The sequence below is a fragment of the Lissotriton vulgaris genome, chromosome 5, assembly GCF_964263255.1.
Source record: "Lissotriton vulgaris chromosome 5, aLisVul1.2, whole genome shotgun sequence".
Classification (NCBI taxonomy): domain Eukaryota; kingdom Metazoa; phylum Chordata; class Amphibia; order Caudata; family Salamandridae; genus Lissotriton; species Lissotriton vulgaris.
In genome coordinates this window covers 946,356,540-946,380,390 of record NC_141693.1, presented here as the reverse complement: position 1 = coordinate 946,380,390, position 23,851 = coordinate 946,356,540, and the positions used below count along the sequence as shown (strand labels likewise).

Below are 23,851 nucleotides of genomic sequence, written 5' to 3'. Positions count from 1 at the left end.
GTGCTAGCTTCGCCGGGGTGTAGTATAGCCAATACATGGTCTTATAGTGCTGGGCCTGTAAAGACACAGAGCATAAAATATTCTTCCCTAATTCTAGTGATATATTAAAACAATCCTGTTCTATGCCCAGCTTCGCCGACCAAGTTTCCCCCCACTTAACCATATCGTCTGGTCTTAAATCATTTAGCTCAGCATAAAACCTTTTAATTGTGCAATCTACTCCAGTATGTATTATCTCTAGTATGTTGTTTTTCTCAAATCCTCTTAGTCCCCCCCTTTTATTTTGTAGGAAGCTTCTTACTTGTAAATATTTGAAGAAGTGTCTTGTTGACAAATTAAATTTTGTCTGTAAAGTTGCAAATTGTTTCACCCCTTGTGACGCCATAAGATCCCCCAATTTTATTATCCCTTTTCGATGCCACTCTGTATATACTGAATCGGAGAATATATCTCCCGGAAATAGCGTGTTCTCATATATCCTCGTATATCTATTAAACTTCCCCAGTCCAAATTTCTTCGTGAAAGCCTTCCATAAATTATATGCACCCAAAATGGTCTTGAAACGTGTTCTTTTAAAGTAAGCCATATCAAAGTTTTTCAAAAAAATATTTCTAGCTTCTTCTCCCATCAGTATTCCATATATCGCTAGTGATCCCAAATGGTCTTCTCCTTCCACTTCTGCGCCACCTATTAATCCTACCATATATTGCAGGGCTGCGGCCCAGTAATAGAGCTTTAGGTCCGGTAATGCCCATCCTCCTCTTTCCCGTGGGAGTGCCATGAATCTTGCTGCTCTCCTAGTTTTGCCTTTGGACCAAATAAATTTGTTAATCATACGTTCAATCCTTTTAAACCACAAATTATCAAACCATAGGGGAATTGTCCGGAAAAGGTATAGAAATTTCGGAATTATTAACATTTTTATGATGTTCACTCTACCAACCAATGTAAGATGGAGATTGTTCAATCTGTCTAATTCTCCCCCTACTTTTCGTACAATTGGATCAATATTTAATTCTACTATCTTTTCTAAGTCTGAGGTTATAGTTATGCCCAGATAGGTTCCCGTCTGCACCCCCCGTAAATCCTGACATATAGCCTTATTATTTTTTATAATTTGTGTTTTTCCAGTATTCAAAGAATACCCAGACACCTTCCCAAATTCTATTGCCTCCTGTTCCACATATCTTATAGCCTCTGTGGGTGATGGTGTTATAACCGCCACGTCATCAGCATAAGCCAAGATCTTACAGTCCCCCCTAAGTGTGGGGATTGGGGGAATATTCATATTTGACTCCAATCTCCGAATTAACGGATCTAAATATACTGCAAACAGTAGCGGGGAGCATGGACAGCCCTGCCTGGTGCCCCTATTTATTTTTACTTTTTCCGTTGAACCCGCATTAATTCTGATTGTGGCAGCTGGATCTCTATACAATGTATTTATCGCTGTCAGAAAGCCATTTCCAAATCCCATTTTTCCCAGAACACTCCACAAATATAACCATGATACACGGTCAAAAGCTTTTTCAGCGTCCAATAGTAATACCGCAAATGGATCCCCGCTAGCCTCAGTTTTATCCATAAGAGTAATTAGCTTCCTTACGTGATGCGTAGTCCCCCGTCCCGGGATAAAACCATGTTGGGTAGTGGTAACTAAAGGTGTTATTACACTGGCGAATCTTATTGCCAGTGCCTTTGAGTATACCTTTGTATCTGTATTCATGAGAGTGATTGGTCTATATGACCCAGGATCTGTTGGTACCTTTCCTTTCTTAAGGATAACAACAATTTCAGCCCCAGACCAGGTGTTTGGTATTGAGCATCCCTTCTGTGCCTGTTTCATAATATAAAGCATATCTCCTCCTAGCTCCTCCCAGAACACCTTGTAGAACTCTAGCGGGATCTTATCAGGACCGGCCGCTTTTCCCGAAGGTAGGCTCTTCAAAGCTGCTTTTATTTCCTCTATATCTAATGGGTTATCGATCCTCTGTTTCTCTATTTCATCTAACTGTCTCCCTTCATAATGGTTCAAATATTCCATTATATCTTCAGGATCTTTTATATCACTTTCAAGATATAGGTTCGTATAAAAACTCCTGAAGACTTCCCTAATTTGTTGTACATTAGTTACAATCCCTCCTGAGCTATCTTTTATTGCTTTTATCTCTCCGAGTGATGACTTCTGTCTTGTTCTGGCTGCTAACATTTTGCCGACTCTTTCACTCATCTCGAAACAGTTCTCTCTATTGACCGTATATTGTTTAGCTGCCCTCTCTGCTATATATTCTTCTGCTTCCATTCGTAGTTTTGCAAGTTTAATATATGCCGGATCCATTACAGCTCCATTACTAGTCCGGTCTGCCCTATTGTTTAATTCTTCCTCTGCTAACAGTAGTTCCCTCCTTACCCCATCACTTCTTTCTTTCTCCTGTTTCCTTTTCCTGGCCCCAAAACTAATAGTCTCTCCCCTCACACCAGCCTTGAAACAGTCCCACACTGTCCCTACAGGTGCTGTATGCCTATTTATAGTCAGAAATTCAGTTATCCATCTCTTCATGTGTTGGATATATGCCTCGTCCACTAACAATGCCTTTTCAAATGTCCACTCCGAAACCTTTCTTGCAGCTGCCATTCCCTTTAAGGTGACAATAAGGGGGTTGTGGTCCGCTAAGATCCTTGGTAATCTCTCAATATCTACACCATCGATGCCTTGACTACTAATTAAAAAGTAATCTAGCCTTACACTTATTCTATGGGGCGCTGAGTAATATGTAAAACCATCTTGACCTGGCTTAAGGGTATCCCATACATCAAGTAGTCCATTATTTCTTGCTAAGTTATAAACTGCTTTGAAAACTCTTTTCTTCCTTCCCTTATATTTGACTGGGGGTCCTAGCCCCAAACCCAATCCCCCTGCTCCATTGATATTAAAATATCCTCCTATTAATATGAATGGAGCCCAGGTCGCCAACTCAATGTCAATCTCTTCGAAGATTTCCAGGTCATCTCCTGTGGATCCATAAATAGAGCCAAGGGTTACCCATGTTTCTCCAACCAAGCACTCTATTAAAGCCCATCTGCCCCAGGCATCCTCCCATTTTTTTCTAGTAGTGACGTCTCTTTGCCTTGCCATTACAGCCACCCCCCTATTCCTGGTTCTCTGCCTAGAGTATGCTATAACAGTGAGACCTAGCTGGTCTAGCAGCCTAATTTCAGACGCCTGTATATGGGTCTCTTGGAGTATTAAGAAGTCTAGTCTTAGATTTTTGATCAAGACTGCCACTTTCTGTCTTTTTAATTTATCGTTAAGACCACACACATTCCACGTCATTATTCGAATGCTCATCCTGGATTTTTAGAAAATGTGCCCTTATTTTTGCTCATTTCAGAAAAATACATACTACATATTGGGTACACAGCCATATACAGCTCATATATTTCTTCCATTTTATTAATTCTCTTGTTCCAACTTACTTCCTGTCTGCTTTAATTCCAATTTTTTCCATGTTCCTCCCCCCCGTGTCCCCCACCCTGAGCCCCCACCCCGACTAGCCCACCCCCCCTACAGGCAAATAGGTCCATGGGACCTATGTGTGACAGCTGTGTCTGCTATGGGCCCCCGCCCCCCCGCTCCTTTTACCTTCCTACCTACTAACCAAGAAAATGCACACTTATTTATACCTATATACAAGTTTACATTACAATACAGTACAATTCTCTGTTCTTGTACTTCTTCTCTAATTCCTGCATCCGCATACATACTTTATACCTTACTTCCTTTAGCCACAAAAGCTACCACTTGTTCCCTATCAGCCTGTGTCTGAGAGTGTGAATGGTTCTGTGGTTTCCTTTCTTTTAACCATGCCAAAAATTCAGCCGCTTTAATTTCAGAATGGAAGATTTTGAATTGGCCATCCTTTACCACTTTCAATCTACTGGGGAACATTAAGTATGCCTCACAGCCAATTCTTTGAAACGGTGCTATTAGTTCCCGCAGTCTACACCTACGCTCTACCGTTGTGTGGCAAAAGTCTGGTCTAGCAAAAAACTCCACATCCTTGTATCTACACTTTGCCTGTGGCCTTGCTTTAGCCATGATCTCCTCTCTCAGTAAATAGTTACCCACATAGATTAATATTGCTCTAGGCTTGTTTGAGACATCCCCCTTCCTCTGTGTAAATGGAAATCTGTGAGCACGCTGAATCTCTGTCTCCCAGTCCCAGCCTTTTAGATCAGGGAGTGCCCCCTTGAGAAGTTCTATCGCGTAAGCTCTGACATCCTGTCCTTCTCTTCCTTCCGGAATACCTAAAAGCCTAATGTTATTTCTCCGCTGCCTGTTCTCAAAATCTTCCAGCTTCCATAACACATCACTGTTGGTCTTCTCTTGGTCCTGTCTAAATTCTTTCCAGCCCTTCATTTCGTCTTCCAGGACCCCAGTTCTTTCTTCGATCTCTGTAACTCTCCCTGCCAAATCTGTGCATACTTTATTTACTTTTCGAAGGGAACTTTGTATTGTTTTACTTTCCTGTCTAGCCCTACGGCTCTCCACCCTTGCCTCAGTTTGTATTTGTTTTAGCATTGAAAACATCATTTCAAACCCCATTGGTGAACTATGTCCTTGCGATTGGCCCTGACTATGGGTCTGACTTTCAGGTTGACCTTGCCTAGATCTCTGCTCATTAATCCGCAAAGAACCCAGGGTTTCATCTAAACCGCCAACACCCTCTTTGTACATCTGCGACGTAGCTGCGTAATCCCAATCAAGTCTCTTTGCAACATTAATAGTTGCAGGACTTATGGATGCTTTTGGTTTTCTCCTTTTTTTTTGTCAAAACTTTAGATTTGCGTTTTGCGGATAGCTCTTGGTCAGAAACCTCTCCAGAACCTGATGTAGCTACTGTTTCTGTTGCCAAACCTGACAATGTCTGATCACTCTCCAGTTCCTCTGCAATAGAGGAGTCCTCTGACTCGCTCCCTCCCCCGTCCGCCCCCACTCTTTTAAAAATTTAAATGCACCTCATTTCCCTAAAAAGAAAATGGACTGATTTTAAACAAAATAACGTTTCACAATTTCTTTTAGGAGTAGTGCTCTCATGGATTTTGTAAAAGCTAAAACCCTTTGTACATCAGGGCAATAGTCCTTTTACAGAAAGGAAATATTTTCTTCATTCCTTGCCTTTCTCAAAATGGATCTTGAAAAAGGAAGAGGATTATTCAAGAAAGCTTACAATCGTAAATGTGGGTTGTTGAAAATGAGTTTGACTAAAGGCGAGTCAAATGAAGTATAGAAATAAAGTAACAATTGTGACATATAGAGAAATCAATTTGAGTTGTGTAAATAAAAGAAATAAGAAATTATTTATATGATAAGGCCAAACATGCTCTATAATCTACTGGCACAATAGCATAACTCCCATTACACCAACCATTATTCAGATGTAATGCCATTGAGTATACACATGTATGCTTCCCAATAGTTCATCAATTATCTTGCTCATATTTTCTTGTGATTGAGTGCTCATATTTTGAGTGATCGTATTAGAATGAAAAGAGTCGTTTATTCTTAGATTTTACTATATAAACATATGCGTTTCAGCTAAGCTGGAAGCAGATACAGTGAGGAATCTGAGGGACATGTTCTATACGGTTTGTTAACCGAACACTTCTCCTCATTAAAGAACAAAGAAAATAAGCCTACCCAATGACCTAGGTAAGTATTTGGGAGGAAAGCACGGGAAAAGTTAATTACTTTATTTGGAAAGAGATGTTTGAGAGTCTGAGATTTATAAAGCACTACATTGGTCACTGAAAATTGCCAATTATAACTGTATTTTTAATATGGAAATTCTTGAAATCCTCGATGCTAATCAGTAACTAGAGGATGTTAGAGACAGCAGACATAATGGAGGAATTCTAGTCTATGGAGCAATGAAAAAGTAGCATCTTGCTTCCTGATTGACAGAAGAACCCTAACAAAATATTTTATTAAAGGGAAAAGCTTCCTCGGAAAATTAAAAGAAAAAAACATCTAAAAAATAGCAACAACAAAAATAAGATCGAGAAAATGTAGATGTCCAAGTTGGTTCCACAAGAACAAAAGAAATAATGGGAAAAGATGTCATGAACTTCTGGACCATTCAAGAAACCATAAGATACAATAGACATCTATCTTTCCCATAATTCAGCTTCCCCGTCCCAATTTATTTCCCCACTCGTTCCTCTACCCTGAATATTAGAGCACTTATAAATTAGAATGAAATGTTTTAATTGATGAAAGTAATTAACAGGTATATTAAATGCACAATAAATGCTAAGTCTGAACTGATGCCACTAGTTTTGGAATATCAAGTTGCATACTGCTTCATTAGTGCTATCTGTCATTGTGAACGAGGATAAGGTTTGCCATTTATGTCATTCTGGATCGTGGCCACGATTGATTTGTTTGGTAGCTTAAGGCTGCAACAATATTCAATCTGTAAAGCATTCTGACACTCCTGAGGTATGGTAAACAAGGAAGGAACGATACGTGTCTGCTAACAGGGGTGTAGCTCAATAGTAGAAAAGTATAAAATCTTCTCAACTTCTGCTATACTTACCCATTCAGCAGAGTAAGACATTGTATCTGGCCTAAAACTCCCCTTCAGCACTTTATCTGTCAAGGACCCTGAATTTGGATTCCATCGAGGACTATGTATTTTGTAATTCCTCTACCCTCTCTTGCTTGTATATAAAATGGCTATATGTGCAGCACTGTTTTGTGCAGCAATGGTTAGTAGGATAGTCCTGCCTGGTTCTCTTTCTCCTTGATTAATAGGAGGCACCTCAAGTTTCTTGAATCCTTCAGTGGTCCCAAGAGAATACAGTTTTTGTAGCTGGACACTCTTAGATTTAACAAACCAGTAGTGTGTTGCTCCTACTATGCCTAACTATGTAGTCCTAATATACAGCTATTAGATTCCGAATGCTCTTCAAATAATTCTTTATATATATTTTAAAGTCTGTATCTGTATTATAATTGCCTTGCTGGCTGGGAAATGACCAGGGCTAATATGAAAACCTTATTAGCTAACCAGAGATTCTCCAACTAACAACCACTACTGTTCTTCTTCTACAATACTTTTTCACAGATCTGTAGTATTTTCTATATACTTTATCACCAATGGTTTCCCTTTCAAACACATTTCGAGGTTTTATTTGATATGGGTTGTGTAAGTGTTTTGTGAGTTCAGGGTAGCATGACTTCTGAAGGGCTTAATGAGCCCGTCGGTAAGTTGGCACTGGCTTGTAATCGCAACGGGCAGGCCTTTCTGCCCTTGGGATTACGATGCACGTTTTCCAACATGGTTTCCATACCAGCCTGTCCGACATTGTGTTTGAGGTCCCTCAGCAGGGCCCCCTTAGGTGTGCGGCCTCTGGTTGGGGGCCAAGGAGGGACTGTCATGGGATGCAGGATAAACAACACCTCCAATTTCGCAATGGGAGCATGTGTTATGGCCGGTTTATGGCTGTAACACGAGCTCCACTTAAGAAATAGGAAGATGCGACTGAACAGTATTAGGTCACATTGTAATTGTCTGGTTGGGACTGCCGACCGGTCAGTCCCAGGACCAAGAAGGTGTCAGGCAGATGCACGGCCACCTGCCATCTAAATCAGACACTTTGTGCTCAAACTATTATTTCTGTGAGCAATATGTTGTGCAAAAACAATTAAGTGTAATAAAAACAAAAATATTTACACAAAATATCCAAATCCAATTAAATACATATCTGGGAGAATATGATCACATAACAAAAATCACCTGGAGATTGAGATGAATACATGAGGGTAAGTCACAGAGAGTTCAATTTTTATATACCAAGATATTTCAGATATCAGTGTACGGGGCAAAGACATCACAGCAACCACAGATGCAATGCTCTAAGCTGATCTGCTCTTAATGCAGTGCCTATGAACGTTACATGGGATATGAGGAAGAAAAAGGAGGATTCATTCTCAGACTCTGTGGTCATTCAATGATGCCTCAGGTGCAGCTGTAGTGCAGTCTTTGAGCTTCAGCAGAGGAAATTGCTCTCATACAACAGATGCTTTAGTGATATGAGTAGCAATACAAGTACATGCGATGTGGTTTGGTGCCTTTCATACATGTGTCAATGTCTTTATTTTTAGATGAAAGCACTCTCCGGAAGAATATTCGAATTCTTACATTGTTGCTTTGTTTTATATGTTAAATATGTACATTTGGTACTCTATACTTCTGTGAGAACTAGGGTAAAAGATTGATTGAAGTTAGAATTGACTGAATATTTAAAACATTTATGCAATTTGGCATCTTCTACAATCTATTTAATGATTTGCTGCATAAAAATGCTATCAACTAAAGCAGACTTGATTTGGTTAATTGGTAATAAAGTTAAGACAGTGTCACTCAGCCATCTCGTAGCAAACAAAAACAGTTCTAATCGTCGTGCTGTCTGATTGAGAAATGTGCTAAGTGTAGTTTAAGGTTGAAAATTAGTTAAAGCTTCTCTACGCATTCTAATGGAAAATTAACACCATTCAAGTTAATGTAAACACTTTAAACAGCATTGTTGTTTCTCATGGTAATTCACTTTTTCTCAGTGTTTTTTCTCAGAAATAATGTGGATATCATAAATGATTATGAGAGTGCCCTTTTTCTGTAACAAATTTAGTAAATGTGTCCTATTACTCTCATAACATATTGGCGGATTTAGAATATTTGATTGACAGGAGCAAGATTCCTGTGACAAAGTGGATGATTTCTTTGGGTGAAGAGTAATCCACCACAAGAAATGTCACCATTCTTGCTAGGTCCAATAAAGGTTTCAGGTTCTTTTCTGAGCTCATACCTGGTAGCTATGGCATATAGCTTACAGGCTTAATTTAATAAAACATGTAAAGCATAAGAATGAAAGCAGCTGAGAAGTCAAAAAGACAACACAATGAAAGTCCCACTCCATTTTTATAAAAATGCAGAATATTCCATTGAACAAAATGGCACTAAACTGACCAAAATCTAATATAGAAAACCACAGATATGAATTTACAATTATTTAGAATTTTAAATAAAATAGTGCCAAGAAATTGTAAGCACCAACGATGGTCATCTGGTTGCATATGACCGGTACTTAGGCACAATTTAATGCAAGCTACGATGGAACGCAAGTCATATAGAATATAGGTCTGTCCCAGTCAGAAGTTAGCCTTCTTATAAGTTTCTGACATGGAAGTAAAACATACTCAGCAGGGCAAGATTAAAAGCTGTAGCTGAATAGGGCTCCAAGAGGATGGATACCTTCTCTGTGAAGTCCTACTGAAACAGATTTGCTGCTGAAGAAAATCTCTGCTATGGATCAACCAAAATCTTTCATCCAGTAGCAATGCACCTTTCTTGAATTGACTTGGCAGGTTGGCTCAATCTTTTGTCAGTTCTCCAGGCAAAAACGTCTTGAAAATGTTTCAAAGTCTCAGGTTTTAGGGTTAGGCAGGAGGAGTACACTCTGACACATGCCAAGTGTTCCAAGACCTCAAGAACTTCATGTGGAGTTCAGGACTTATTCCAACAGAAGCCACCAGCACGGTTCAGGGCAGGTGTGCTTTACTGGAAAAGTAGGCTTCTGTGTTAGGTTGCTATGTATTAATTATTATATGTGTATTTCTTTATTGTCTATCAAGATTACCGTCTCCTCTTGAAGAGTGCGAAGATGATCCGTGGGGAAATTTTAGTGTAGCATTAGTACATGATTCTGGTGCGCCTGCTATTAGTAAGATTAAGTGGATGGAAGGGCAGGAGAAGGACATGGTTTTGAAGGATGTTATGACATATATTTGTAAAGGTTGGCCTAGAAAGAATTTCATTAAGCAGGAGTTAAATGCTTTTTGGGAAGTTCGCATGGAGCTGTCTTTGGAGAGGGATGTGCTTTTGAGAGGAGATAAAATTGTTCCGCCAGTTTCGTAGAGAAAGAAGATTCTTCAATTGTGTCACGAAGGGCATTTTGGAATTGTAAGGAACAAATTGATAGTTAAAGGAATGTTTGGTGGCCAGGGATTGATAAGGAGGTGGAGAGTTTTGTGAGAGGTTGTGAAGTATGTAACTCTGCGGATAAAACACTTAGAACATTGAAAGCTGCAATGAGTGGATTAGGTGGGATTCAACAATAGTAAAACCACTTTTAAAAAAGCCCACTTTAAATCCTTCTTTTGTTAGTACATTTTGGCCCATCTTGCTGCTCCATTATTGGTCAAATTTCTTGAAAAACAGTGTTATCTGCTGCTTAACAATTTTGTTGAGTGTAATGGCATTTTGCAGTTGTTTCAGATCAGATTCAGATCAGAAACACAGAGCTGATAAATATTATATAATGGCGTTTATTGAAGGTGATTGATTTAGGGCCTGATTAAGATCTTAGCGGACAGGTTAGTCTGCCATAATAGTGATGAATATCACTTCAGGGGAAATATAAATCTCATAGGATATAATGGCCTTTACATGTCGGCGGACGAGACATCTGTCACCGTTGTGACGTAGTAACCCGTTGACCAAAATCTACATCAGGTCCTAAATCACTTATGCCATTAGCAAAGCAGTTGTATGCATGGAAGCTACGATCACCAAACAGATCAAACAAAAGCTTTCAATATTGACGTGAATCTTCCTGCTTCCAGAAAGGGTAAGAAACAGGCAGGATTGCTGAAAGGGTTTTAGACGGATAGGAAAGTGAATGAAGTTAGAGCATCAAGGGACATTTTTACAAGTTGAACCTCATTATTGGGAAGTTCTAGAGAAGGCCATTACAGAGGGAGTAAAGTTGGTTAGAAGAAGTGACAGAGCCTTTGACTTTAACAGTCTGAATGAGAAGCAGTAGCCAATGGTGAAGGACTTGTCGCAGAATTAAATATAGTTCTAATGAATGCCAGTTTTTTTTAATTCTGGACAAATCACAGAGTCTTAATACAAATTGGTCAGGGCCAAAACTTGTTCCAAAAAAATCTAGAAGACTGACAAGACAATCGGTGTCAAGAAGCAAGCTGAAGGGAGATGTTGTTTGGAAGAAAAAACATAAAAATGCTAATCTTTGGTGATTATTAAGCACGCAGGTACAAAATACAGGACTTTCTTTGAACTAGCTATTTCATTATCCATGTTTGGAAGTTGAGCAATAGTTTCTGAGTTTCAACAATGTCCTCCATTCCAGATATCATACAAAAAGCTGTAAATCATCTTTATATTGATGTAGCAGTGCTTTCATGTGAAGGTCCCTAACAATCGTGCAAGCATATACATTAACTAAGTGTGAGACATTCTGCACAGAATTGCACAATTCCAGCTCACTACATTGAATGTCACAATGTTCAGGTGCAAAGGAGGGGCTGTGTTTGCACATTTTAGGGAGTCATGCATTCTCACTTTCAAACTGAACCAAAGACATACAGGATGTCAGCAACAGACTTTGTGATGCCTCTTTTGCTTGTTACATGTGGTGCAATGCAGGTAGGCCAGCTGAATGCCAACTTTTTAATGATGGAAACACCAGGGCTTACTTATGGCATTTTGGTGTAGGGCATGATGCCAATCAAAGCCATGCAGGGTAGCTTTGCATGGCTTCATAAAAGTAATTAAGAGGCCTACGTAACACATTTACCACTTTACGGGGTGCTAAAGTGAAGCAGGGGCCCTGATAAATACGCCTCACACTGTGGAAGTATTTAGTTGTACTGTTACATGCACAATTTATATTTCATCCCTAAAATTTGGGACCTGCAACCAGGCAACATCTCCCAAGCTTGATTAACTTTTAGCTACTTACTGTATAACATGGACATCTTACTTCAAAGGTACGAACGCACGACTTTCTTGAGGATTCAAGCTTGATGAGTTGAATTTGTTTAACAATCTTTATATATAGCAGGTTTGCAACTGTGTCTTCGTGATGTCTCACAGCTTTAACGAGATTCCTGCAAATTCATTGCAGTAAAACTGACACTTTCTGTATATTAAGGTAAAGCGTGGGAAGGGAAACAATTGCCTATGAAGATTTAAACATAGTCTTCACGTTTCTATGCACTAGCACTTTTTTTTATAAGCGAGCTCATAATGTAGGTAAAAGTCTCAGTCCAGGAAAGACATGGCTTGGCAGTTCGGGCTGAACTGTTCCCATGAGGCACAGGGTCTAGGCTGATTTGCATATGGCCATGTCTTAACTGGGGTGGTGTGGAGTGCAAAAAAACGATGGATTTGGGCCCAGATCTCTGTACTGGGGTGATTGTATGACATTGTTCTGCATTCTTTCCATCAATTGTTGTTGTTGCATTGGTAAAAGTCTCACTACATATTGAAAACGCGAATTTGATTGGTTGTGAGATAGAAGAAGGAGCGCGCAAACAGTTCATTCTGGTTGGTGGGAGAAAGTATCATGAAGAAACTGCGAAAATAGTTCACTTTTACATGAGATAAGACAAAGTGAATATAACTGCTTTTTTTGGTCGTAAGACTCTACCATAAGAAAGTCTATGAAAATATGATAAATGAAGAAAGGCGGTAAACATTTTCAAATTAGCCACGTTTAGTTGTTATAAATATAGTATATTTTTGACGCTGCTTGAAGTCGCAAGATTTAAGTATGTGCATCTGTGTGGTTGCCAGGTCAATGGCTGGCAACTGCAAACTTGAGAGGACTGCAAATTAACTGTCGGATGTCTGTGCGTCCGGAGAGGTCGGGCGCAGGAGAATTCTGCCTAGCAGCTAAGACTGACAGACACAGGGAGTCATAGGTGAAGCACTGACTAAAATGGATTTGCCAGGCAGCCATTAAGATTGTTCTAGGCCTTGTCCCTGAGCATAATGGATTCACTGACACATCATCAAGCAGTCAGTCGCTGAGCCCATCTACTGACTTGGGAATGAGGCACAGATCTGCGTCTCTCAACCTTTTTTTCTCTCGGCAAAGAGGTAAGCAGTATTTCTCTTTATCAGAAGAAACATGGAAACATGGATTGAAGTGACGCATTTATGTCAAAACAAACAATCGCTGGTTATGCAGGTTAAATGCAGACAAATAGCGTGTCAGTAAAATGGCCTGCTTCTAAAAACCTGTAATGGTGCTACTTTGTGTGTTTGACGTATATGTTCCCACGAGAACTCTGCGTCTGAGAGCAAATCGCATTTAGTTACTTTTTTCAGCTCCGAACAGAAGAGTCGGAGGCAAATGGGGCATGCGATTTCTAATGAAACAGACCCGATGGAATTAAACGTGTGGGCTTGTAGCAGTCTGGCACAATATGCCAAGCCTCAATGTTTAATTACTGTACAGACTGCTGTTCAGTCATTGTAGCAGTTTTTGAAATTACTGTGTAATGTCTGTATAATTAGTAAAATTAAAAAGCAATTCGTTTTTGTCAGAGTGACTATGTTGCTATCCAGTGAAAACATTGACATTTTTTTCCTAATAAATTCCGCAGTATTTCGAAAATCACTGGGCCTACTAAAGTGACATATATTTATCTTTTCAGTACACAGAACCCTGAGAGGTAAATATAGGTGAATATATATTCAGCAATAAAATATAATATCAGTGTTAAATTGTTCTTCACATAAAAGCCTGAAAAATGACTCTTCTTTGAAATAGAAATTATAGGGAAAAAATAGTCTTTAACAAAAAGGTAACTTTTGTTTGACAGATTATGATGCACTAAGTTTTACTTCACCAGGAAGACGATCGCGTTAGAAGGGCTGAAACCCTCTTCATGTATATAACTTCAGTCACTAAAGAAATCACAAAGCACGAAAGAATGTTCTATTGAAGTCTGATGACGGTTTATACAAGTGGAAACACCATTTATACCTGTAACTCTCCCGGAGCCCTTTCACTTTGTTCCGTAAAGGTTTCATTTCAAGATTTATGTCGGCATCTTGAAAGCAGGGGTGAAAAGGGATGCCTCTATCTCCTTAACTTTGAAAATTGGAAGCAGGTGAGCAACCAGCACTAAGCACTTTATAAAACGGAGCCACCGCTAGACATGTTAATTAGGGAGAGGCTCTCAGAGTCGGATGGGCTGAGAGATCAGGGACAGCACTGAGATAATATGGCAGAGTTAGCATTAAGGCGGTGAAAATATGAGCAATCAGGTTGTGATAGAGAAACGTTATTAGGATGACAGTGCAGAAGTCAGGGTCAGCCAATCAGTTAGAAGGGAAAATAGGTTCAACAGAGGTTCTAGGAACTGACAAAGCAAGTTAAGAGACTGCCTCCTACTTGTGAGTGTTGTCCTTCTGTTTAAGTGTAGCTCCCCAGAAGATCTTTTCCTTCTTTTCCTTCTCTTCCTTCCTCTCCTTTCCCTGCTTTTCTTCCTCTCTCTTTCTTTAACCTCCCATCTGTTTCTCCCTCTTTTCTTCCTTTTCTGTCTTTTTTCTTTCTGCTTTCTTCTTCTTCTCTCTATTAACTTTCTTTCTTTGGTAACCTATGGTGATACCATTGCTTTGGTTTACTGCTTATTGGATTTCATTTTATATTTTATCTTAAATATCAATTTATGATATATTCATACTTTTTGTTTTTTCATATGTATCACCTGTATGTTATTCAAATGTTTATATACTCTTTTAAATCCTAATAAAATTATTGAACAAAAAAAAAAGAGACTGCCTCCTACACCAACAAAACAATATCAGCAGATGAACTATTCTAGCTACCCCTCTCCCACCTTACTCAATATTTTACGCACAGGGATTTAAACTGAAGAGGGATTTGGAGGGAATAAGGACAGAGTAGGCTACCTGAGTTATCATCTTGTAAGCTAGTGGTTGGTTTCTGGCAGCCAGAGCGGCTCAGGATTCGAGGGAAAATTCTTCCTCAAAGTGCTAGCCGCAACACCACATTTTCAACATTATAAATTCCTCTCTCATCCGCTACATCTCATCCTCTCACTAATCAGGCTTATTCCTGACTTCCATTCAGTGCACCCATGCCCTGTTGAACATATGTAATGATAGAAGTAATTGTTAGCACAATTCAACTGTGGATGTTTACCGACAAACTTCATACACACTAATGGGAAACAAATAAAACACCTGGGTATAGCACTTTTAGAGTTAGGTCAAGCATGGATAATTGCCCTTGTACTGACAATTTCGAACATTTATTTCTAAAAAGCACTTTAATAGTTGATTGATACCAAAAACACAATTGTAAAGCCAGTATGTAAGAGATTGCCTTCTATCAGAATAGACTACACTATGTCCATGACATCTTATGTGAACTTGCAGGGCCAATATATAACACTTAAGAAGAATCTCACCATAAGTTTGAAATCTGAGTCTTACACTCGCTCTCCGAAGAGTGGCTAGGCAAAAATGATTCCTTTTACATAACAGGAAAGAAACATGCATTTCAGTACTGAATATTCTCCCTAAAATCTATAAGCATGTCATCAACCTTGACGTTCATTGGGTGTGGTATGAATTTGGAACCCCTAACAAGTTATGTACATTTCTTTCTGCAACCATTTTATCCACAAACCTAGATCAATGTCACAAACACTACAAGTATATTTTAATCAACACAAGGATAAAACGTTTATGCCTTATGTTACTCTTTAGCAACACTTTCAGCAGAAATTCTCTGCACAACTCTTCACCAGGAAAATGCTCTCACTATGATACCATCTGATGTAATAACAAGCTCTCTACCTTAGCCTACATCCATCATCTGATAAAGATTAAAGACCACTTACACCTGCCACTTTAGAAATGTCTTATTGCTTAAGACTAGCTTCCTCTTACTAGCTAAAGTGCAGCAGTAACTGCTTCATTTGCTTCTCATCTGTCTAAACTCTGCATGCCTCACTTCATTGGGAAAGTGACAATTGACAGAGAAATGTACACCCTGTAATGGTTCCAGTTGATGAAGAGACACAAAGTTAGCGGACCTGAAAGAGAAATGAACTGTCCCTAATTTACTTTTTTGTTTGGCTGAATACTTGCAATTCAGATCTGAAAATGTCTTCAACATGATAACAATGCAATTAATTTTCTAGAAGTGGAGAGCAATCACAAATAGAGTATACTACTCTCTGAAGCAAAAACAAAGAAGATTACAACCTAGGAGTTTTAGGATCACCTTTGTCAATTTCTTCAGATTAAGTCTGATAGTTTAAAGTGTAATTGTTTACAATATTTCTTTGAAAAACGATTGGCAGTGGGCAAGGGATTGTGTTATGCTTGAAAGTAGACAAGTTAGGAGACAGTGTATCTCTCGTCCTGGACAGATGTGATAAAGAATGTGAGCAAATCGCACATTTCAGTCAACATAACAAAAAAAATAACAACCTAATCTCAGGTGATTTGAAAATTAACAAAGCATTCATTTCAATTCAATTTCAATCTTTATTCAATCCAGTTAAAAATTATCATAAAACCACAGATAAATAAATAATAAAATCAATAAATAAGTCATAGTTCATTTTCGGATAAAAAACCCTACAACAACCAAATCATTCAGCATATTAAAAGCTCTAGTTTCCTGAGCAGCCCCACACTATTGCACAAAAAAAAGTTACCTCATGGCAAGTCCAATCCTATTGGCAGCCCCTCCCTTCCTCTTTCTCATGCAGGCCCATAGGAACATTGCTACCGAAATGCAAATCAGGGGATCAGATAGCGATTTTAAAAAAAATAATGCAAAACAACATTGATTAAAATTCCATCGCTTTAGAATTGTCTTAAGATAGCTGTTCCCAGTGGTTGTAAGTTTTTTCTGGATAACCTAATATCAAAGGAATCATAGTCATACGAAACCTCAATAATATGAATCTGTGTTGTGGACTAGTAACATTTGCTGGATTGAAATACTCTTCCTCTATCAATGGTGGGTTCTGGCGATATGTACAGGCTACTTGTTTCTGTGATATTCCTTTTGCTTATAGTCTGCCATCAATGAAAACATATTGGTGACCTTTTGTTTTGAGACCTTCTACAAATCAGTGGGTCCCTAAACAATTCAGGGAGGCCGATCTACTTCTGGACTGACTTTATATAAATGAGCTACCTAGATATTCTACAATTGGCCATACTTAGGCAACTCCTTATCATAGTTTGTATCAGTGTGACTGTCTCCCTCCGCCAAATTGAATGCCACAGGAGAGTTAGGGCTAAGTGCATTAAATTTACAATGTAAGGCAAGCCCAGTTCTAAGTGTAAAGTGAAGAGAGAGGAAGACCCACTATGGATTAAAAAAAATTCTTTTTGATAGTTTGAAGTGTAGTTGACGCTACCACACCCCAGACACCAGCCCCATATGTTACTGCTGCCTTTACGTGGGTCTGACAGATGTTTGTTATCGGTAATAATGGTCTTGCGCCCAGTTTTTGGGTGAAGGATCTTACCACCGAGAGACTTCTCTCCATTACCGACTTTTTTCTTTCCACCAACTTTAATCACAATAGATCTTTATCATAGAGAACCCCCTGGTAGGGAAAAGTATCGATCACCTCTATTCTTCCAGTGTCCACGTGTAAGAACAAAGTTAATCTCTTTTTCTTGCCCCAGCTATAATTACAAAGGACTTAGTTTGATTTACCTTCAGAATTCAGATTTATTGAATCCTTATAGGAAACATATACGGTTATCAAACATTTTAGGCCAAGCCCTGTTCTAGCTATCAATAACACGTCGTCCGCCTAAGCCAGTATTGGTAGCAGTTGGGAATCAAAAACGGGGACGTCCGTTGTGGCCACGGTGAGTGCCTCCTCGACTCAATTTGTATAAATGGAGAAGAGGAATGGGGCAAGGACAAAGCACTGCTTTACTCCCCTTGCAATTTTATATGGGCGTGTACAGTCCCCGTCTTTGGTGAAGCGAACTGATGCCGTGGAGTTTGTCTGATGAAATTTATTATACCTGGGTCAACCCCTATCTGCTCCACTATATTCCATAACTTAACATGGACCACACAGTCCAATGCTGCCGACAAGTCCATGAAAGCCATGTAGATCTTTTTTGCCTTCATTCTACTATATTACTCCATTATCAGGGCTACATTTGAGCACTAATCCACAGTACCCCTTCCCTGCTGGAACCCATACTGGGCCTGGATTAAGCTGTTATTCTCCTTGGCCCACCCCTCTAACTTAGAGAGGAGGAGCCGGCCCATGAGCTTCCATGGAGTATCCAGCAGGGAAATTGGTCTATAGTCATTTGGATTGGCCCTGTACCCTCCTTGATAGATTGGAACCGTGTCACCCGCTGACCATGAGCGGGAGGGACCTACCAAAGCTATACTGTTCAGGACATTCGTTAATAGGGGAGCCCATTGGTCCAGATTTTCCTGAAAAAAATCAATTGGCACACCTTCCGGCCCTGGGGCATTTTCCGAGTTTACATGACATCAAACCTTTTTTCACTTTAATGAGTAAAAAGGAGAGAGGAGCATGAGGGTTTAACTCTGCATTAAAAAGTGGGGTTGGAGAGTGAGCACTTGGGGCAAAAATATTTTCAAAGCGGCCAACCCATGCCTCCTCGTCTACATTAATTTCTATTGTGGGATCTCTGGGATTTTTTAAATATGGTGTGTTTACTAACTTCCAGAAATTGAAGACTATTACCCGATCTGGCTACCTCATCGAGGTCCGCCCAAGTCTCCTCCCTAATAGTTTTGTGTTGATTTCTTCATGCTCATTTATAGGTGGTCCACAATACTTTTATTTGATCCAGAATTCTGGGTCTGGTTTTCAGGGCGTGCATCAAATCCTTCCTTGCTTTTGTGCATGGAGAGTCTAACCAGCCCCAACCATTCACTGTATTTGGCGCTTTTGTGCGTGTAAGGGCCAGTTTTTCCTTCTCTAAGAGATTGCAAAAGGTGGAGACCATTTCAGCTGGGTCAGCCCCTGGTTCTAGACATAATGATATGTTATCCCGTATATTTAATATAATTTCTGGGATCATCTATATTTTGTCAATGTGGGCCCACTTTAGTTGGACTCCATTTCTCCTAGCCACTATTGCTGTTCCAATGTTCTGGTTGCAGGGTGGGTCATCTATGAGTACTTTTAGCTGTAGGGATTAGATGGCATGGTCACTAAATAGCGTGATTTGATTTCCTAACTTGGTGGCCCTTATTCTGAGGGGGTTGGTGAGTAATATATAATCAATCGTTGACTCAGACCCATTTCGCTGGAAAGTTCCCACTGAATTGCCTATGGGGGGGGGACTGGATCGCCGATTACTAACATATTTAAGGAGGATAATAACCTATTTAAACAGTTATCATATTTGTTGTGGGTAAAGTGATATATGAGATTTCCCCCATTTCCTCTAAACCACATACATAGACTGCGTTATGTTTACGGGTATATATGTTAAAATAACCCAGCCAAACGATGTTAACTGTCTCATTCTTGGTATTGTGTGAGAAATTGTCTAAATTCTTATCAACCTCACTAACAATAGAATACATATTTGGGCCAAACTCATTGTTATAAAAATTGATTAGGAGCCATGTGCCTTTCTGTTGTACCTCAAGTGTGAGAATATGGACATTTGAGTTTGAAGAATCGAACTTTGTTACCTTTAGCAGTAAGTTATTTGGAATTAAAGTGAGGATACCCCCCTGAGCCCTCCCCAAGACAGATGGTTTAGATAAAGTCTGCAAAGAGCGGTATCCGTTTATAAATATAGGCTCCGTGGACGAGGTATCCTGGAAGCATGCAATATAGTGACCTTGCCAAATTGTTTGCCAATTATTGTCACTCCGTTTTGGGGCAATACCAGCCACATTCGAAGTGGCTATCTTGAGCATTAATTTGTTTGCCATCTGTTCTAATATGGGTGACTGTGGGCTCTCTCTAGTAGCAAGGACCGAAACAACCTGACTCTCACATTTAGCTTGAGGGTTTATCTCAAGTGGATGTAGTCAATAGCATGCTTCTAGGTCCGACAGGGGGAGGAAATCTATTCTCCAGCCTTAAGTTCGGTGGCCCAAAATTTCCCCATGAGTGTCTCCATTCTTGATCATACCTGTGCTGTAATTTGCCTCCTGTAACCAGCGGTAGAAAGGGTCTATAAAAATATCCCAGCTGTAGCACAGTAATATGGGAAATCTTAGAGGAAATTTTACCTAAATACTCTGAAAGGAATCTAACCACAAATTCATTTTTACAAATTAGAACCACACAGTCTCCCAACATTTCTTTCCTTGCAGGGCCTACCTAGGCTACCCTTCTAGCCATAATCATTTGAGTTGGGAAGTTCCTGCCTCTCCCTCCCACCTCATTAAATTTTTGTGTCATCTACTGAAGGGCTTTATACATCAACTGGGCTGTGGATTCTAATGGGCCATCCTTCAAAGCATTCATTGGTTTAAGATAAGCATGAGTTTTAGTAACAAACTGGCCAGGGCTAAAAAAACAGCACAGATCCTTACATGAGCTTGGGTTTAAACTTTCTAACGTGGTATCATAGATGCATAAATTGGTCCACCTGTCAAATTATATACACCAGAAAGAGGATTGAACATGAGGAAGTGGCAGACAGATTTGAATAACTTGCCTACCACTGCATTTTCAATCAAGTACATTTTTCTGTGATTCACTATGTTGTGGAAGAACCACTTAGAAGATATAAAAACATACACAAACACAGATCATGCATCCCCTCTAGTATTGCCTATGCTGTGCTGGTTTTACACAGTTCTGGCATGTGATGACATCTGCTGTTCCATAAATTGCATGATGAACCCTCATGGCCAATACATGCTTCATGAGAAGCTAAATGGATTTTGAGATATCAAATAAATTAATGGGGTGCTGATTGAAGCAGTACTGCAATGCCACATGTGTATTCAAATAGAAATTGCTGACTGGCTATCATGTGTCCTTTGAAGCTTGTCAGCAGCATGTACCTTCATGATATGCAGATTTGTACTGTTATCATGCAAAGAGATTATGCTCCAAGATCTAGAACTGACCAAACTAGTGCAGGACATACACCAAGACAGAATAATGGTATTATGATCCAACACAGACTTTTACATAGGTCATGCACATACCACCGCAGTCGCTGTATGGTAAGGATGACAATCACACGATCTTGTAAACATTTCATTTTTTTCCGACACCTTCCTGAAACAACAGTTAGCTATGTCCCCTGAACTAAGAAATGTCTATTCTGATGGACCTACAAGTCCCAAACATATACCAGTTAATAATATGCCTTGATCAACTTATCATTTTATTTCAAAATATCTTATAGGAGTAGTGTTTGGATCATTCTACATTTTTTACAGTGCCTGATCCTTTATTGCCAACCCAGACACATGCTTTATCGTTATTTAAAAAGAACACTGTCTGTACCAGAATTCTGTCTCGGCATATAGGTGTTCTACCAGTACTCAGCGATTCTACCACAAAAAAAGTTCTTTCTGTCTTATTTAGAATATATTCATTTTGAAAAGAGTGCATATCTGTGCATACAGGATTGCCATGATAGATAGCTCCTCTATCCACAGACTGCCCATCTTCACATCCCACTCCTCATTTTGCAAGGCACTATTCCTTTATGTGCTGCAGTTATAGCTGAAATTTCAAGAAAGTTGCATTTAAATCGACTCATGCTGGGACACTGTATTAATAGTCCTCGTCCTCCTTTCAGTCACTAACTTTTTTGGGCACAATACGTCATTCAGTTTGAGTTGGCTCAAATTGAAATGCTTTCTGTGAGTGTTTTTTCATCCTCTTTTTCATTCACAGTTCATTGACCTAAAGGTAAGCAAAGAGCATAATCAGTACCTAATTGTAGCTATAATAGTCTTACAGAGTCCCCCAACACGAATTCTACTTTCATAAAAACATAGGCTTCTAGGAAAACAAATCAAGTGTATTACTCAAGGTTCTTAGCATACAATGTGTCTAAGCACAGTAGCTAAATATTTAATTTCACCCACATTGGATCAGGCATTTCATGCTTCCTTTGACTGGCCACAAGAGAAATCTGTGGTCATCCTTCTCCAAAAAAAGGTCATACCTGTCTGGTGACACCTCTGCAGAAGATATGTGGATCTCTTCCTTTACCTATTGGTTGCTAAACTCCTTACCAGCATTGAGAGCAAAGAGGTTCTAAAGGCTTTATAGGAGACCAATTCCTATAAATACTGGGACTTTGAGGTATTCTATATCCACATCTCCATGAATGCTTTGCTTAAGCCTGGCCGCACTATAACTTTGATGTACCCTGCCTTTTTAGCAGGAGCGAGGAACCCAGAGACTGGCTCAAAAACATGCAATGTGCCAAATCATACTGTCACTCCACTAACGTCTGAGGTACCTATAATGTATCTTCATCCCTACTCATCTATAACTGCTATTTGCTCAATAGATACTTAAAATTGGAAATGGGGTATCCGACCTAGCTCTGTTCCTAATATCAGTCAAGTGTTGAGTGGACTTGCTAAGTTTCAAAATAGCAAATATCTCTAAGTATTATGGCTTTGTTGCTGTGGTAAACTCAGATGGATATCTATCTGGCCATTTGTCCTAATTTTTTATTGTTATGGTCTACCAAAATGTTAGGTTCCTCACATTTGCATTATTCATATATCCATCAGTGCTATAATTATTTGCCTCATGTTGTGGTTGTTAGACCTGGCACTCTATGCAGGGCTACCCCCAAACATTTTGCCTTTTTCCCTCCACTTTTTGCTGAATTTATTTCTGTTGGCCATATGACTGTACTCTTTACCACTGTTAACCAGTGCTAAAGTGCTTGTACCCTCTCCTTTAAACATGGGTTCATTGGTGTATACATAAATGGTATGTTTAAATCACATATAAGTCCCTTGTAGAGTGGTGTCCCATATATCCAGAGCTTGTAAATTACATGCTATCAGTCGGCCTGCAGCACTTATCATTCCATCCTCTTCGGTAGCACCTTAAACATGTCACAGGCCTGCCACTACAACCTGACTTCAATTTTAAACCAAGCCATTGTGAATTAGCATTTAAACCTCCTTACCAAGCCTTACACTCCCCTTTTATTGCATGTAAGTCATCCCTAAAGTATGCCCTAGGTAAGCCATAGAGAAGGGTGCTGTGTAATTGAAAAGTTGAACATGTACATTTAGGTTGCATATGTCCAGGTGGTGAAAAACTCCTAAATGTGTCTTTCCCTCACTACTATGTGGCATACCCCTCCCACAGGATAACATTGAGCATTCAATATTAGATTAAATAAATGGTAATTTCCAATTGAGAGCAGGTAGCTATATCATGTTTGGTATTTGCGACAATTAACCCTCTTTAATGGCGAAGTCATATTTTTCATTACAATTTTTAAAATGCCACTTTTAGAAAATTGCTGTTTCAAAAAATGATAGACAGAATGCTTAATGAATCAAACATTCACCCCCAGTCAAGAGATCTGGGTTAAATCCATTGTTCTTTTGTTATAACCCCAGTCTGTACCCAGCCATATGCAAATCAGTCTTGACCCTGCTCCTCATGGGAAGTCCAGTCCGAATTGCCAAGCTGAGTCCTCCCTGGACAGAAAACAAGAATCCTGGGACTGGTTTTCGGGTAACACCCCTCATCAGTCTGGCTAGCTTGAATCCGCTGACATAGCAAGCAAGGGACCCACCTCTGGGCTACCCATCCATTTAGGCCGAAAAGTGCTGCGGCAACAAAGGATCGACGTCCATCAAGTATCTTTCTTCATGCTTCTATATATTGCGAGGCACTGGCATGTTTTAACTGACTTGTATTCAACTGATTCTAATATTTTTTGCAACGGATATCAAACAGCTTTTCTGATGTGTTTAATCTTGAACCAGATACTCTATTTTTATT

General features: G+C 39.5%; 1 protein-coding gene across 1 annotated transcript in view; it reads right to left on the bottom strand.

Moving 5' to 3' along the window:
- The window catches only part of TCERG1L (transcription elongation regulator 1 like), a 1,282,749-nt gene that overhangs the window by 652,497 nt on the left and 606,401 nt on the right, over positions 1 to 23,851 (bottom strand). The gene's annotated exons all lie outside the window — the stretch shown is intronic.